The following is a 14,491-nucleotide window of genomic DNA, read 5'->3' as shown; positions in this document are numbered from 1 at the left end:
ATATTCTCCAAAAAAATTAGCAGTGGGATTGAATATTAATCGTTTATAACACTCTGTGCTCTGGAGTTATCTTAATACCTCTTGAGTATAGTCTTCTTTTTTCCAAAGGACAATATTCCCTCCTTTATCAGAGGGTGTGATCTCTATGTCCTCCCAACACTCTATCTCCTTCAGGGCTATTAATTAATTACATTTATTAATCTCTCTCTATATATGTGTATATATATATATATATATATATATATATATATACACACAGTCGGGTGCATAAATATTGGGACATTGACAGAATTTTCATATTTTGGCCTCTATTCACCACCACAATGGCTTTGAAATTAAACAAACAAGATGTGCTTTAACTGCAGACTTTCAGATTTAATTTGAGGGTAATTATATAAAAAATCAGGTGAACGGTGTAGGAATTACAACAGTTTCTATATGTGCCTCCCACTTTTTAAGGGGCCAAAAGTAATGGGACTATCAACTCAAAAGCTATTTCATGGACAGGTGTGGGCTATTCCCTCATTATTTCATTATCAATTAAGCAGGTAAAAGGTCTGGAGTTGATTCTAGGTGTGACATTTGCATTTGGAATCAGTTGCTGTTGACTCTTAATATGAGATCCAGAGCTGTCACTATGAGTGAAGCAAGCCATCATTAGGCTGAAAAATCTAAACAAACCCATCAGAAAGATAGCAAAAACATTAGGTGTGGCCAAATCAACTGTTTGGAACATTCTTAAAAAGAAAGAACGCATCGGAGAGCTCAGCAACACCAAAAGACCCTGAAGACCACGGAAAACAACTGTGGTGGATGACAGAAGAATTATTTCCCTGGTGAAGAAAAACCCCTTCACAACAGTTGGCCAAATCAAGAACACTCTCCAGGAGGTAGGTGTATATGTGTCAAAGTCAACAATCAAGAGAAGACTTCACAAGAGTGAATATAGAGGGTTCACCACAAGATGTAAACCATTGGTGAGCCTCAAAAACAGGAAGACCAGATTAGAGTTTGCCAAACAACATCTAAAAAAACCATTACAGTTCTGGAACAACATCCTATGGACAGATGAGACAAATATCAACTTGTACCAGAGTGATGGGAAGAGAAGAGTATGGAGAAGGAAAGGAACTGCTCATGATCCAAAACATACCACCTCATCAGTGAAGCATGGTGGTGGTAGTGTCATGGCGTGGGCATGTATGGCTGCCAATGGAACTGGTTCCCTTGTATTTATTGATGATGTGACTGCTGACAAAAGCAGCAGAATGCATCCTGAAGTGTTTCGGGCAATATTATATGCTCATATTCAGTCAAATGCTTCAGAACTCATTGGACGGTGCTTCACAGTGTAGATGGACAATGACCCGAAGCATACTGAAAAAGCAACCAAAGAGTTTTTTAAGGCTAAAAAGTGGAATGTTATGCAATGGCCAAGTCAATCCCCTGACCTGAATCCGATTGAACATGCATTTCACTTGATAAAGACAAAACTGAAGGAAAAATGCCCCAAGAACAAGCAGGAACTGAAGACATTTGCAGAAGAGGCCTGGCAGAGCATCACCAGGGATGAAACCCAGCGTCTGGTGATGTCTATGTATTCCAGACTTCAGGCTGTAATTGCCTGCAAAGGATTTGCAACAAAGTATTAAAAAGTGAAAGTTAGATTTAGGATTGTTTAGTTTGTCCCATTACTTTTGGCCCCTTAACAAGTGGGAGGCACATTTAGAAACCGTTGTAATTCCTACGCCGTTCACCTGATTTGGATGTAATTACCCTCAAATTAAATCTGAAAGTCTGCAGTTAAAGCACATCTTGTTTGTTTCATTTCAAAGCCATTGTGGTGGTGAATAGAGGACAAAATATGAAAATTCTGTCAATGTCCCAATATTTATGCACCTGACTGTATGTATGTATGTATGTATGTATATATATATATATATATATATATATATATATATATATATATAAAATAGGGATGGAACGGTAAAAATATATGAAAATAAAACTGGAATTTATGTGATATTAAATATATTTTGGGGTTATTAGACAAATATAGTATTATTAGCATGATTGATATGATTAAAGAGGTTATTATGTACACTTTGCTTAAATCTATACTTGTGAGTATAAAGATATCTATACTGACATAATATTTCATACACATGTTTCTAATAATATGAAATTAAGTGATCAATCGCCTAGTAACCCTCATAGGTACATATGTAAATGTGTATGATAACTAATTTGTCAACAGGACCAATTGAAAGAGCGATGGTCATTTAGAGTAATTGAATGGACCAATGAGGATAAGGCTGAGGGGATAAATGAAGACTGATACGAGTGCTCTGGTTGATCTGCCTTGACAAAGCAGCCCCCAGGCGAAATGCGCATAAGCGTTTCCAACATGTACCGCTGTATATTATTACTTTAAAGAGACGTATGATTCTCAGTTCATGTAGTGTGAAGTCGACCAGGACTTCATTCCATCATTCACCGCTACACTGTTGACTCGTTGAATATGACTCGTTGAATGAACAGTGATTTTCTCTCTCTCAAGCAGCATTGTGTCAGAATATAGAGATATACGTGGATGCAGGCAACTAATGTTGCAATATAGAAACATAAGAAGTGGTTTGCTACAATTCCAGTGGGTCAGGAACCACTTACAATTGTTGGGTGCAAAAAACGGGTATTCTTTGCAGGTTTTTTTAACGCCCAATTCAGTTGTTTCCTTTTTTCCACCAGAAAAAATATTTTTTGGGTGGCTAAAACACATAGGTTTGTGTGTTAACGCAGATCCTATGTGTTTTTGCGTCCCAAGCCGTGATTACGGGGCTGGTTATCTGGCTTATTTTTTCAGGCAGGTGAAAAAAAATGCCCGATAAGTACCAGCTTCCTGTCAGCAGGCCAGCACACACTGATGTGTGTTGGTCTGCAGTGGGAACAGGGGGACTTCTCCTCTCCTCTGTAGGGGTCTGGGGTTGCAATCACACTGATCCGGGTCCCCTAGATTTGTCCCTGGCTGAGGGACTCACAGTTCCCCCCCCCCCCTCCTCAGCGCGCATCACAGCTTTTTCTTTATTAAGCAGGGTGTGGCTACGCCTCCAACGATTAGGCCATGGTACCCAATAAGTACCGACTTCGGGGGATCAATTAGCCGGCGGTAAAGTACCACAGCTAATTGAATTCCCCCCACTTAATTTTTCTGAATATATACAAAAAACACTACTCAAATGCACTCTCAGAAGAGGTTTAACACCGCCCGTGCTCGTCCGAAAATGTGTCAGCTATATATATAGACACCTTTGTTATGCCACTTAAATGAATATTGGAATTTACTAATAGCCTCCAAGACCACAAAAAAACAAATAAGGTGTTTAATGATTTATGTGGTCATGGAACTCATTAATGCTGATTAAAGCACAGAAATGTTTTACTATTATTTATATTGCAATAGGAAGACTGACTGGGACTTGAATGAACAGGAAATACTCTGCACTATTGAGGACCATGTGTTAAGAACGAAAGCCATACTCAAGGTTTGGCATTCTCAACCCCTGCTGTCTATGTGTTATTATCTGTGCACTCACTAACAGTAATTTACAAACATGTACAGTAATTGCCCAGGACTGACAAAATCCCTCCTTCCCCCGCTACCTTGTTCCTAAAAAAAACAAATATGGCCAAAAATATCAAACCTGCCCTCTTATGTGCATCCAGCTAGCCCCCCTCTCTGTGCGTCCCAGCCAGCCCCCCTTATGTGCGTCCAGCAGGGCTGGCTTCAAGGTTCGGAGCACCCTGTGCCGGCCCTCTCCAGTGCGCCCTATCTTCAAAAATGGGGATGTGGCCTAATTACCGTAGACCATGCCCCTACGTGACATTATTAGGAGGTGTGCCCACCTCCAAATAACGTCAGGCTGGGGGAGCCTCACTCACTGGGCTTCCCCCAGCCCCTCTCCTGTCACTGAATGGATGTTGCATGTATGCGCGCAGCATCCATTCACAGTCTCCGGGGTCCAGCACCGCCACACAGCTGCGGCAGTGGGGGTCCTCAACCTCCCGATTTGACCACCAGCGGGCCACTTCAGCCCACGGGTGGAACAGCGGGACAGTACTGAAATCGGGATGTTGGGGAGGGGTGTGCCCTCTATGGGTGGCGCCACTGTGCGACCGCACAGGTCGAACAACCCTAGAGCCGGCACTGGCATCCAGCCAGCCCCACCTTATGTGCGTCCAGCCAGCCCCACCTTATGTGCGTCCATGCAGCCCCACCTTTTGTGTGTTCAGCCAGCCACACCTGTTGTGTGTTCAGCCAGCCCCACCTTTGGTGCATTCAGCCAGCCCCACCTTTTGTGCGTTCAGCCAGCCCCACCTTATGTGTGTTCAGCCAGCCCCACTTTTTGTGTGTTCAGCCAGCCCCACCTGTTGTGCGTTCAGCCATCCCCACCTGTTGTGCGTTCAGCCATCCCCACCTTTTGTGTATCCAGCCAGCCCCCCTTTCTGTGCATCCAGCCAGGCCCCCATTATGTGCATCCAGCCACGCCCCCCTTATGTGCATCTAGCCAGGCCCCCTTATGTGCATCCAGCCAGGCCCCCCCCTTATGTGCGTTCAGCCAGGCCCCCCTTATGTGCTTCCAGCCATCCCCCCTTATGTGCGTTCAGCCATCCCCCCTTATTGCACATAAGGGTCATAAAGGTCAGCCATCCCCCCTTATGTGCATCCAGCCATACCCCCTTCTGTGTCCAGCCATACCCCCTTCTGTGTCCAGCCAGGCCCCCTTATGTGTCCAACCAGCGACCTTCTGTGTGTGTCCAACCAGCCCCCCTTCTTTGTGTGTCCAGCCAGGCCCCCTTATAAATCCAATCAGCCCCCCTTCTTTGTGTGTCCAGCCAGACCCCCTTATGAGTCCAACCAGCCCCCCTTCTGTGTGTGTCCAGCCAGGCCCCCCCATCTCCCCCTCTTTCACAGGCACAGCACAGTAGGCCTCGTACAGCACAGCACGATTAAACTTACCGGCTACTGTGCTGTCTCCTCTGCTGAGTCCCGGGCATTGACACGCCTGTACGTGTTGCCGGAGCTGGACGGACCGGGACTGTTAGAGCCGCATTGGGTACTAGTGCCCGCCGGCTCAATCCAATCTGACAGAGACAGAAAAAAAAAATAGGGCCAGAAACCTCAGATTAGGAGCGGGTCCCACCTTTCTGCCAGGAGCCTGGGCCCGGGACTCCAGTCCCGGCAGTACCTCCTAGTGGTGGCCCTGTATATAACTAATGTCATTTTTCTTTTAAAAAGTTGAGCACCTATTTTTGAGCATGTGTGTCAGAATGTATTGGGACAAGCATGGGCTTGCGAAAATATTAGCGCTTTAAGATGGAAAAAGAAAGAAGTGCATGGACAGATTAAGGGCATTCATGTTAAGTGTAAAATAACCACAGTAATAATCCTGGTTCTGCAAGATTTTATTATTTGGGACAAGATATTCCTAATACACGTTATGGCATAGATGCTGTTATATACAGTTATAGTTAATTCAAGTTTTGTGTAATTCAAACAAATATAAACATAAAACAGCAAACAATGTGTATATTGAATTCACATTTGATGGCAGGTCTTTAGTGGCTTTGGAGTAACTGTATTAAACCTCCTAAAGAGTGGGCAAGTGGAGATGTTGCCCATAGCAACCAACAGGTTCTACCTAGCATTTTTCAAGTACATTCTATAAAATGATAGGCAGACTTCTCCACTCTTTGGACAGGCATGTCAAACATGCGGCCCGAATAAACATTTTATGCGGCCCGACAGCGTGGGCCCAAATATATATAATATGCGTCCCACACCCCTGCCACGATTGGAGAGCTCAGCTCCGATCAGGCAGTGTTTACGTTATTTAAAACTGGCAACGCTGGTCTCTGAAGCGATAAAAGACTAAAGAAGCCTCTGATCGCTTCAGAGGCCAGCGTTCCCACTGATGCAGCGCATGGGTGATGTCATGACGTCACCCACGTCTCCCACAATGAGAGGAGCCTGCGTCTGCTGCTCTGGATCTAATTAGATTAGGGATGTGCAGGCTCGGATAGGTTCGAGTTTGCACATTGAGTTTGGATTTTTCCCTCCAAAAAAACGGAACTCAGAAAGAGGCAAAACGTCATCTTGCATGGACGAACATCATCATTCCTGGACTTTTGCACATCCCTAAATTAGATACAGTCAGCGGCAGCATCTATGCGGGATGGTGGGAGTGATGACTGCGTGGACTGAAACTTTGTCCAAGAAGAATTAAGCACATCAGATTGCCAAACAGTGTGCCATACTACATCTTATATAACGCGTACCAGACAAAAGTAATTTGTAGTTGATTGGGATTGAAATATATTTTCTGAGTTGCATTGTGGATAACTCAAATTAAAATTAATAAATAGCACTAACAGATGAATGATCTAAAAATGAATAATAAACAACCTGTGACCTAACGTATGATCTATTAATAAATAAGTATTTTAAATAAACAAAAGGAAAACTATAATACAGTATGCACATAGATGGACTAATAAAGCACTCATTGGATGACTTAAATACTAGATACATAGCTCATGTTCAGCACCAGACATAATTTTGAACTGCATGCACAATACTGTTGATAGTTTACTATTATTATTATTATTATTATTATTATTATTTATAATACAGTGGTGGAGCTAGACCTTTTTTCAGTGGTTGGGCATAATATACTGGACAACCGCCCCCTCCTACTCTCTGATTGGTGCATTTCTCCAGCCATTCACTAGTAAGAGTGTGGAGGCCTCTCACTGCTCTAATTGGTGTAGAGCAGAGGTTCTCAAACTCGGTCCTCAGGACCCCACACAGGTCACATTTTCCAGGTCACCCAGCAGATGCACAGGTGTAGTCATTACTCACTGACACATTTTAAAAGATCCACAGGTGGAGCTAATTATTTCACTTGCGATTCTGTGAGGAGACCTGGAAACCATGCACTGTTTTGGGGTCCTGAGGACCGAGTTTGAGAACCTGTGGTGTAGAGGAATCTTTTCTATATGTTTATGTTTATACCAGGGGTGCCAATTATTGAAGATGGAGTCTCCAATAATAATATTTGTTTACTATATTTATATGTATTATAAATATAGATATAGTTCAATTAACATATGTTTTATCATATATATATATTTGCAAACATATACAGTTCTCATACGTATGAAATTATGATTCCAGTGAGTTCAGACGTGAAATTCAAGCTCTGATTTCTGATATTTATTTACAGGCAAATCAAATGACACAGTAGTGACATACTGTATATAATAGGTATATTTATGCTTCCTATATCCTCCCCATAAGATTACCGGTGTCTTAATGGTCACTCTAATATATGGTAACTACATTAATTTATTTGGGAATATATAATTTCAATATTTTTATTAGTGTGATATCCTCCCTCATCTGTTCGCTAGCCTGATGAGTTAAACTCTAATATCCGCTAATCATTATTCATTTATTTTTATCTTAGGCCTTTCTAAATTATTTCCTAGTCATTTGCAACCTATTCGAAAGTGATCTTGTTTTTGCCAGCAAGCTTACAGCTCTTTCACCGCTACTAATAAATATTGTATTTAGACAGACTATAGAATATTTCCATGTCTGGTGCCAAATATTGATAAGGAATCATATATTTTTATAACCAGCTTTATTTCACCAATGCATCTATTCCAGGTATACAAAATACAAGATAAGATAAACACAATAATAATAAGTCTTATAATTATTATGCTTAAATATATCCCCACTGTGATTCTGCAAATTTGGTAGCAAGCTTACAGCATTTGCTACTTATTAAAAAATATTACAACCAGACAAACAGATATCGGAATCTTCACGTCTCATCTGGGGTTCCAACTGTAGAGGAATCTTTTCTATATTTTATAGTTATACCTGGGATGCCAAATATTGAAGATGGAGTCTCCAATAATAATATTTGTTTACTATATTTATATATATTACAAATATAGATAAAGTTCAATTAATATACATTTTATCATATATATATTTGCAAACATTTGCAGTTCTCATACGAATGAATTATGAAATTATGATTCCGGTGAGTTCAGACGTGAAATTCAAGCTCTGATTTCTGATATTTACTTACAGGCAAATCAAATTGTACAGAATGAGATATACACAGTAGTGACATACAGGTTGAGTCTCCCATATCCAAATATTCCGAAATACGGAATTATTTTGGCATGACTGAGATAATGAAACATTTGATTTTTGATGGTTCAATGTACACAAACTTTGTCTAAGGCACAAATTATTAAAAATATTGTATAAAATTACCTTCAGGCTGTGTGCATAATGTGTATATGAAACATAAATTAATTTCATTTCTGTACACAAACTTTGCTTGAGCCACAAAATTATTGAAAATATTGTATAAAATGACCTGCAGGCTGTGTGTATAAGGTGTATATAACACATAAATGCATTATGTGTGTATATTGGGGTCCCCACTCCCTAGATATTTCATTATGATATGCAAATATTCCAAAATACGGAAAATTACGTTATCCAAAATACCCCTGGTCCCAAATATTTTGGATATGGGAGACTCAACTTGTATTTAGTAGATATATTTATGCTTCCTAAGACATGAAACTTAACAAACAATTTAAGAAACTTAAACAATTAATAACATGAATTGTATACTTGCAAGTACATAGTTACCCTAAAAGATCATTATTCATTTCGCCTTCCTCCTTGATGTTATCGGATCCATATTCTCTCCCTCAGGACTGCACTGTCCTTTCTCCAGACTGACTGAGCTGACCTACACTCACCATACCTAATATTTATACACCTAACTTATCCATTAACTGGCATCTTCTCATGGCATGTTTCAAAGTGACATAACCTGTGTGTATACTCTTTGATCTATATGCATACATCACTCTCTTCAAAGGAATACCCACATTCCGTTCTATTGGGACACCACCTTGTTAAATAACTAAATCAACAATCAATCTATTGTAACCTAGAATCCTAATTTAGGTCAATACTTGATGATAATTGCCTTCACTACTTTGCATATTAAATTGCCACCTTAGTAATGCCTGTGATCTATATTTATGAAGTCACTTACTAGATGTACTGATTCTCAGTTGCACACAAAGTGGCTGTAGATGCAAGCAGCAGTGGACCCATGATATACTGCCTAATGCTAATGCAAGAATCCATAGGGCTAAAACAGAGGTTGGTGCATCTGCAAGCAGTAGCCTGTACCGCCCATTGATTTTACACCAGCCTCCGCACCCATCATCATTTAGTATCAGCATTTGCACCAGCCCCATGCCAGGTGTAAGAGATCTGTCAGCAACAGGCTTCCGTTCTCTGGGCCTGATTCAGAACCGCTCGCGAGCGCTCGCAAGCGGGTCGATGTTGGCCCAGTGTGCATGCGCACGACGGAGCCGGCTCCGCCGTGCGCACGCGCGAGACTTGGATAGTGACGGGCAAGCCATCGCTCCGTGTCTCGCACCAAAGGGGGCATGCTGTCGATGGTGAGTGATAGCACGCCCCCTTTGGTGGGCGTGTCAGGGGCGTGGCTGCCCAGACGCAGGTGTTCCCATGGGAATGCCTACCGTCTGGGGCCGGCCCCACTGACATCACAAGTGATGTCAGTGGGAGTGCTCTTGGCTCTGATAGAGCCGAAAGCACTCCAGGGCTTGCGGCAACGAGACCCTACCACAAGGGTCTCATCGCAAGCCCGATGGTCGCGATGGTCACTCACAGCTATACGAGCGGCCAGGAGGCCGCTCTAAAAATTAAGAAGGACAGCCCTGATTCAGAGTGAGCGCTCTGTCAGAGCATCCGGCTCTGAATCAGGGTCTCTGTATGCACAACTGCGAATTGCATGGACACCCGTGACACTCCCACACTGACATGCGGACCTGTGCTTTCACGTGGTTGCCACCCTGAAAGGCCCAATTTCACAGAAATAACGATCTGACTGAGTTCCGTATGACTCAGAATAGGACAGAGATATGTAAAAATGTGTCATTTCATATGTGTATATGCTGTATGCACAAACTCACCATTAACGTCTGTGTACAGATATCCGTCTGACTCACAATCAGTCCCTATGTCTCTGTTTCACTTATGTTTGAGTATTGAAGCTACGTTTATCCTAAAGTAAATACTGCAGAATATTGCTGACTGAGCTAAAAATTATTACACATAATACAAAGTAAATGAATATGATCTAGTAAAGAAAAGTACACCCAGCTGGGTCCAAGCCACCATTAAGATTATGCAAACTCAGCAAGATGGACCCAGGCAATGAGCACCAGATGCTGCAACAGGATATCTTGTTTTTTAAACTTCATAATGGAATGTGTAAAATGTAAATTGTTATAAGCTATAGCAGCATGATTAATAATATAATCGGAGCAGTCCTTATTTTCTGAATAAAATGTGCCAGTACTCAGAAAAACGTTGATACAAGGTTTATAGTAGCTTCCACGTGTTGGAAAAGTGTGCAGATACTTATTTTATTCATTTCTGAAATGATTTCACTGATTTCCTCCTGTTCGTGGAACAAGTTAAAATAATTAAAAATTAATTCCAAAAAATTGCTGATACTTCATTAGCCCCCCCTTAGCACCACCACAAAAAAGCAATGTTAGAGAATGACATACTTTTCTAATGAAATAGTACTCTAAAAAGAGAACCAAATCAAACAAATTAGACCAAAAAATTAGATGTGCTCATGATCCAATATCACATATCTGTGAGTGGCAAAAGTATGTGAACCTTTGCTTTCAGTATCTGGTATGAACCCCTTGTGCACCAATAACTGCTTCTAAACATTTCCGGTTATTGTTGATTAGGCCTGAACATCGGCTTGGAGGAATTATACACCATTCTTCCTTACAAAACAGCTTCAACTCTGTTATGGTGGTGGGTTTTCTCCCATGAACTGCTCGCTTTAGGTCCATCCACAATTTTTCGATTGGATTAAGGTCAAGACTTTGACTTGGCCAGTCCAAAACTTTAAATTGATACTTCTTTAACTATTCTTTGGTCAAATGTCGTGTGTGCTTTGGGTCGTTGTCTTGATGCATGACCCCCGTTCTCTTGAGATGCAGCTCATGGACAGATGTCCTGACATTTTCCTTTAGAATATTCTGGTATACAAAACAGAAAAACTTTTGCTATCGGCGCCAACAATAATATACTGCAAATCTATATGTGTAGCGAATAAAACCAAGGGGATTTTGTCATGATTTGATCAAAGCATTTAAGCCTGCAGCCCAGCATCAAGCGACCCCTTGTTTTTCTGCAGGTCCCTAATACTAGCATATATGCCCAGCACACCATTACATTGCAGTTAAAATGTTCTCACCTCCTAGATACAGAGGGACACATCTATACAGGGGCTGGCTGTTAGCCACACCTAACTAGGCTTTTTATAGCCTTAATTGAAAGCTGCTATGATAGCACAAGGCAAAATTTTGAAACAAAACATAAAGTGAATATGCCCGTGCTCGGTTTTACCCATATCATACATGGTACCAGCAGCGTGGCAATATTATTGCCATAAATGTATACAAAACAGAAAAACTTTTGCTATCGGCGCCAACAATAATATACTGCAAATCTATATGTGTAGCAAATAAAACCAAGGGGATTTTGTCATGATTTGATCAAAGCATTTAAGCCTGCAGTCCAGCATCAAGGGACTCCATTTTTCTGCAGGTCCCTACACTAGCACAAGGCAAAATTGAAAACCGAGCACTACAGAGTTGCACTCTGAGTTGTTTTAGTTTGTGAACGGGTTAATACACAAGTTAAAAATTCAATGAACATGCTCTTATGTTATAAAGGAGGAGGAAAATGCACAAAGAGAAGAGCAGACATCTGTGAACTTGCTGCAAGATGAACAGAAGCCATCTGATGACCACATTGAAAAGGGACAAGAATATGCTCCTATCAGACTGGTTGTAAATGTTCTTATTTATAACATATTCTTCTATATAGCTGTGTTAAGTTTTATTCTACAGACTTCATAGTTTTGAAATGTGAACTAGAGCCTGTATTACTGAAAAATACACCTAATCATTCTGCAATACTCCATTAACCTAACCATGCTACAGATATCATACATACTGTACTCCTTACTATGCCATATTACTTACTCACTCCCAGTTTATTACTTTTGTGTGGAATTCTTCAAGGACTTCTAGATATGTAAACTACAAGCTGCAGTCCGTAAGAGAGCTACTAATAGCATTCACACTTGTATACTCTCTGTACTGCTGTAATTAAATGCGCTATGTAGTGAAAATTATGGTTTTCGGTTACCAGACACATTTTGGAGGAAAAAAACATCTTGCTGTTTCCTAAGGGGGTATATTCACCAAAGTATAATGCTTTCAATGCATTTTTTTATTTCTTATAGACAAAATCGGTACTTGAAGTCCAAGTTTGAGCTTCCAGTTCACTACGCGTGTGTCCAGCGAAGTGTCAAGCGCGTCTTACTGCTGCCAGCAAATATTCTTTTTTAGTAAATTAAAATAACTGCTTTTCTATCACTGTGCTAAATGGCGATAGAAATTTTTTGTTATTGCCGCATCTTCACAAATTGTTCCATAATTGAGATCACCGAAAGAAAGTTGACCTTACAGTGGGAAAATATACTCCCTTAAAGTTTGATCAAACAAACTCCATATTTCTTTTAATGTTTTAAAATACCTTCTTACTTGTTTGGTATAGAACTTTTTTTTACCAGTATATTAATCTGTCATTTTGAACTAAATAACCAGGGAGAAGCACCCCTTGAATCTGTGTGATGTAGCCCTTAGGGTACACATGCTCTACTACATGCTGAGACATTCTGGTAATTTAGAAATGTATTACATTTGCACTGCTGCTTATTTTGGGATTGATATATAACTTTAATGATCATTTACATACTTTTTTATCTTATTTAGGATGCTTCTGTGAGATATGAGAATAATGATATCAGAGAGAAAAAGAGATGCAAGAAATTGGATTCACCTGCATCAGATTATTGTACACAAAATTTACAAAGTTGCGAATGAGAAAACAAATGTTCTCTCTCAATTCATTTATTTAGAGAATTAGAAGAAATGTATGCAATTGAAGAGTGTATTTTTGAAGAAAGTAAGAAGATTAAGGAATTCCGCGAATTGGTGCAGACTGCGGCCATTGAAGAACAGGAGTCTCTATTTAACCAATGCAAGGAGAAACTTCTGTTTCTGACTTCACTTGAGAGAGAGAGAATCCATGTTGACAACTTGAAGAATAGCTTAGCCAGGGAGGAGGAAAAGAAGCAGAAACATTTAAGAAAAAAGATAGACATTATTAAGATGAAAAAAATATTGCCAAGATGTGGTGAAAGAAAATGTAAAGTTGCTTGCAGAGTACCAGTGTCGACATTTTAAAGAGGCATAGGGCGGGATGTACTAAAGGAACAATGCAGTAAAAACTCAGTTTTCGGGGGTTTTACCACATTTCCATATGTACTAAGCCCTGGCTACCCTTTTTTCGGCACGGAGGGTAACGCCAGAAAAATCTGGCATTACCCTATAGAAGCCTATGGGCTTCTTCCCGCACCCCGCTCCCGACGGTTCACCGCCGCCCCGATATCACCTGGCGCTGGTCCCCACTCACCTGCACTCCTCCTGGGTCATCCACCTCCTCCTCCTAATCTTCTTCCATGTGACCAGCAGGAAGCTCCCGGGGCTTGGAGGGGATGGGGTCCTATGGAGACCCCGTCACCCGGCGTCGACTATTTCGCAAAGGGCAGCTCTTATCGCAAGAGCTGTCCTTTGCGATACTAATCGCATATGTTAGTACATATGCGATGAGTAAGGTTGCGGTGACTGGCGGAATGGTCACCGCAACCTTAGTATATCCGACCCAAAGTCTGAATCTATAGAAAGTACACATACAAAGGAAGTTGCACATTTGCCACTTACTGACTAACCATACACAATATTTCCCTACTCTAAACAATGCTTTAATGAGGGGCATAGGTCTCATTGTCCAAGAAGCTGGGCAGTCCAGGGGACATGTCCCAATAAAGTATAGATAGCAAAAGAAATTGGATGAATGTAGATGGGGAGTGATGAGCAAAGTGCCACATGTTTAGTAATTCATTTACTTTACATACCATTGAGGACCAGTGATGACTGATGATGCAGTCAGGTGTAAATGGAAGGTGTGTAGGAGTATAATAAACTGTCAGCAACAGCACCTGTACAACAATAGCATTTTATTTCTGCAGTCTCAGGCAGGTGCAAATAAACAAAACATTGCTAAATCTGTCCTTATTTTTGTTACCGGACCTCCAAATCAAAGCACGGAGTTCAAGGGGCAACGCAAGTAGCAATATCCACAATCCTAAAGCAGTGTATATGTACTCTAACTTGATATACACAAAACGGTTTCCGGACT

General features: G+C 41.0%; 1 pseudogene; it reads left to right on the top strand.

Moving 5' to 3' along the window:
* The window catches only part of LOC148542168 (uncharacterized), a 28,194-nt pseudogene extending 14,708 nt beyond the window's left edge, over positions 1-13,486 (top strand).
* Positions 13,487-14,491: the final 1,005 nt, after the last annotated feature.

The sequence above is a fragment of the Taudactylus pleione genome, unplaced genomic scaffold, assembly GCF_031769625.1.
Source record: "Taudactylus pleione unplaced genomic scaffold, aTauple2 ptg000015l, whole genome shotgun sequence".
Lineage (NCBI taxonomy): Eukaryota > Metazoa > Chordata > Amphibia > Anura > Myobatrachidae > Taudactylus > Taudactylus pleione.
The sequence above is the reverse complement of the archived record's forward strand: the minus strand, read 5'-3'. Positions and strand labels throughout refer to the sequence as shown.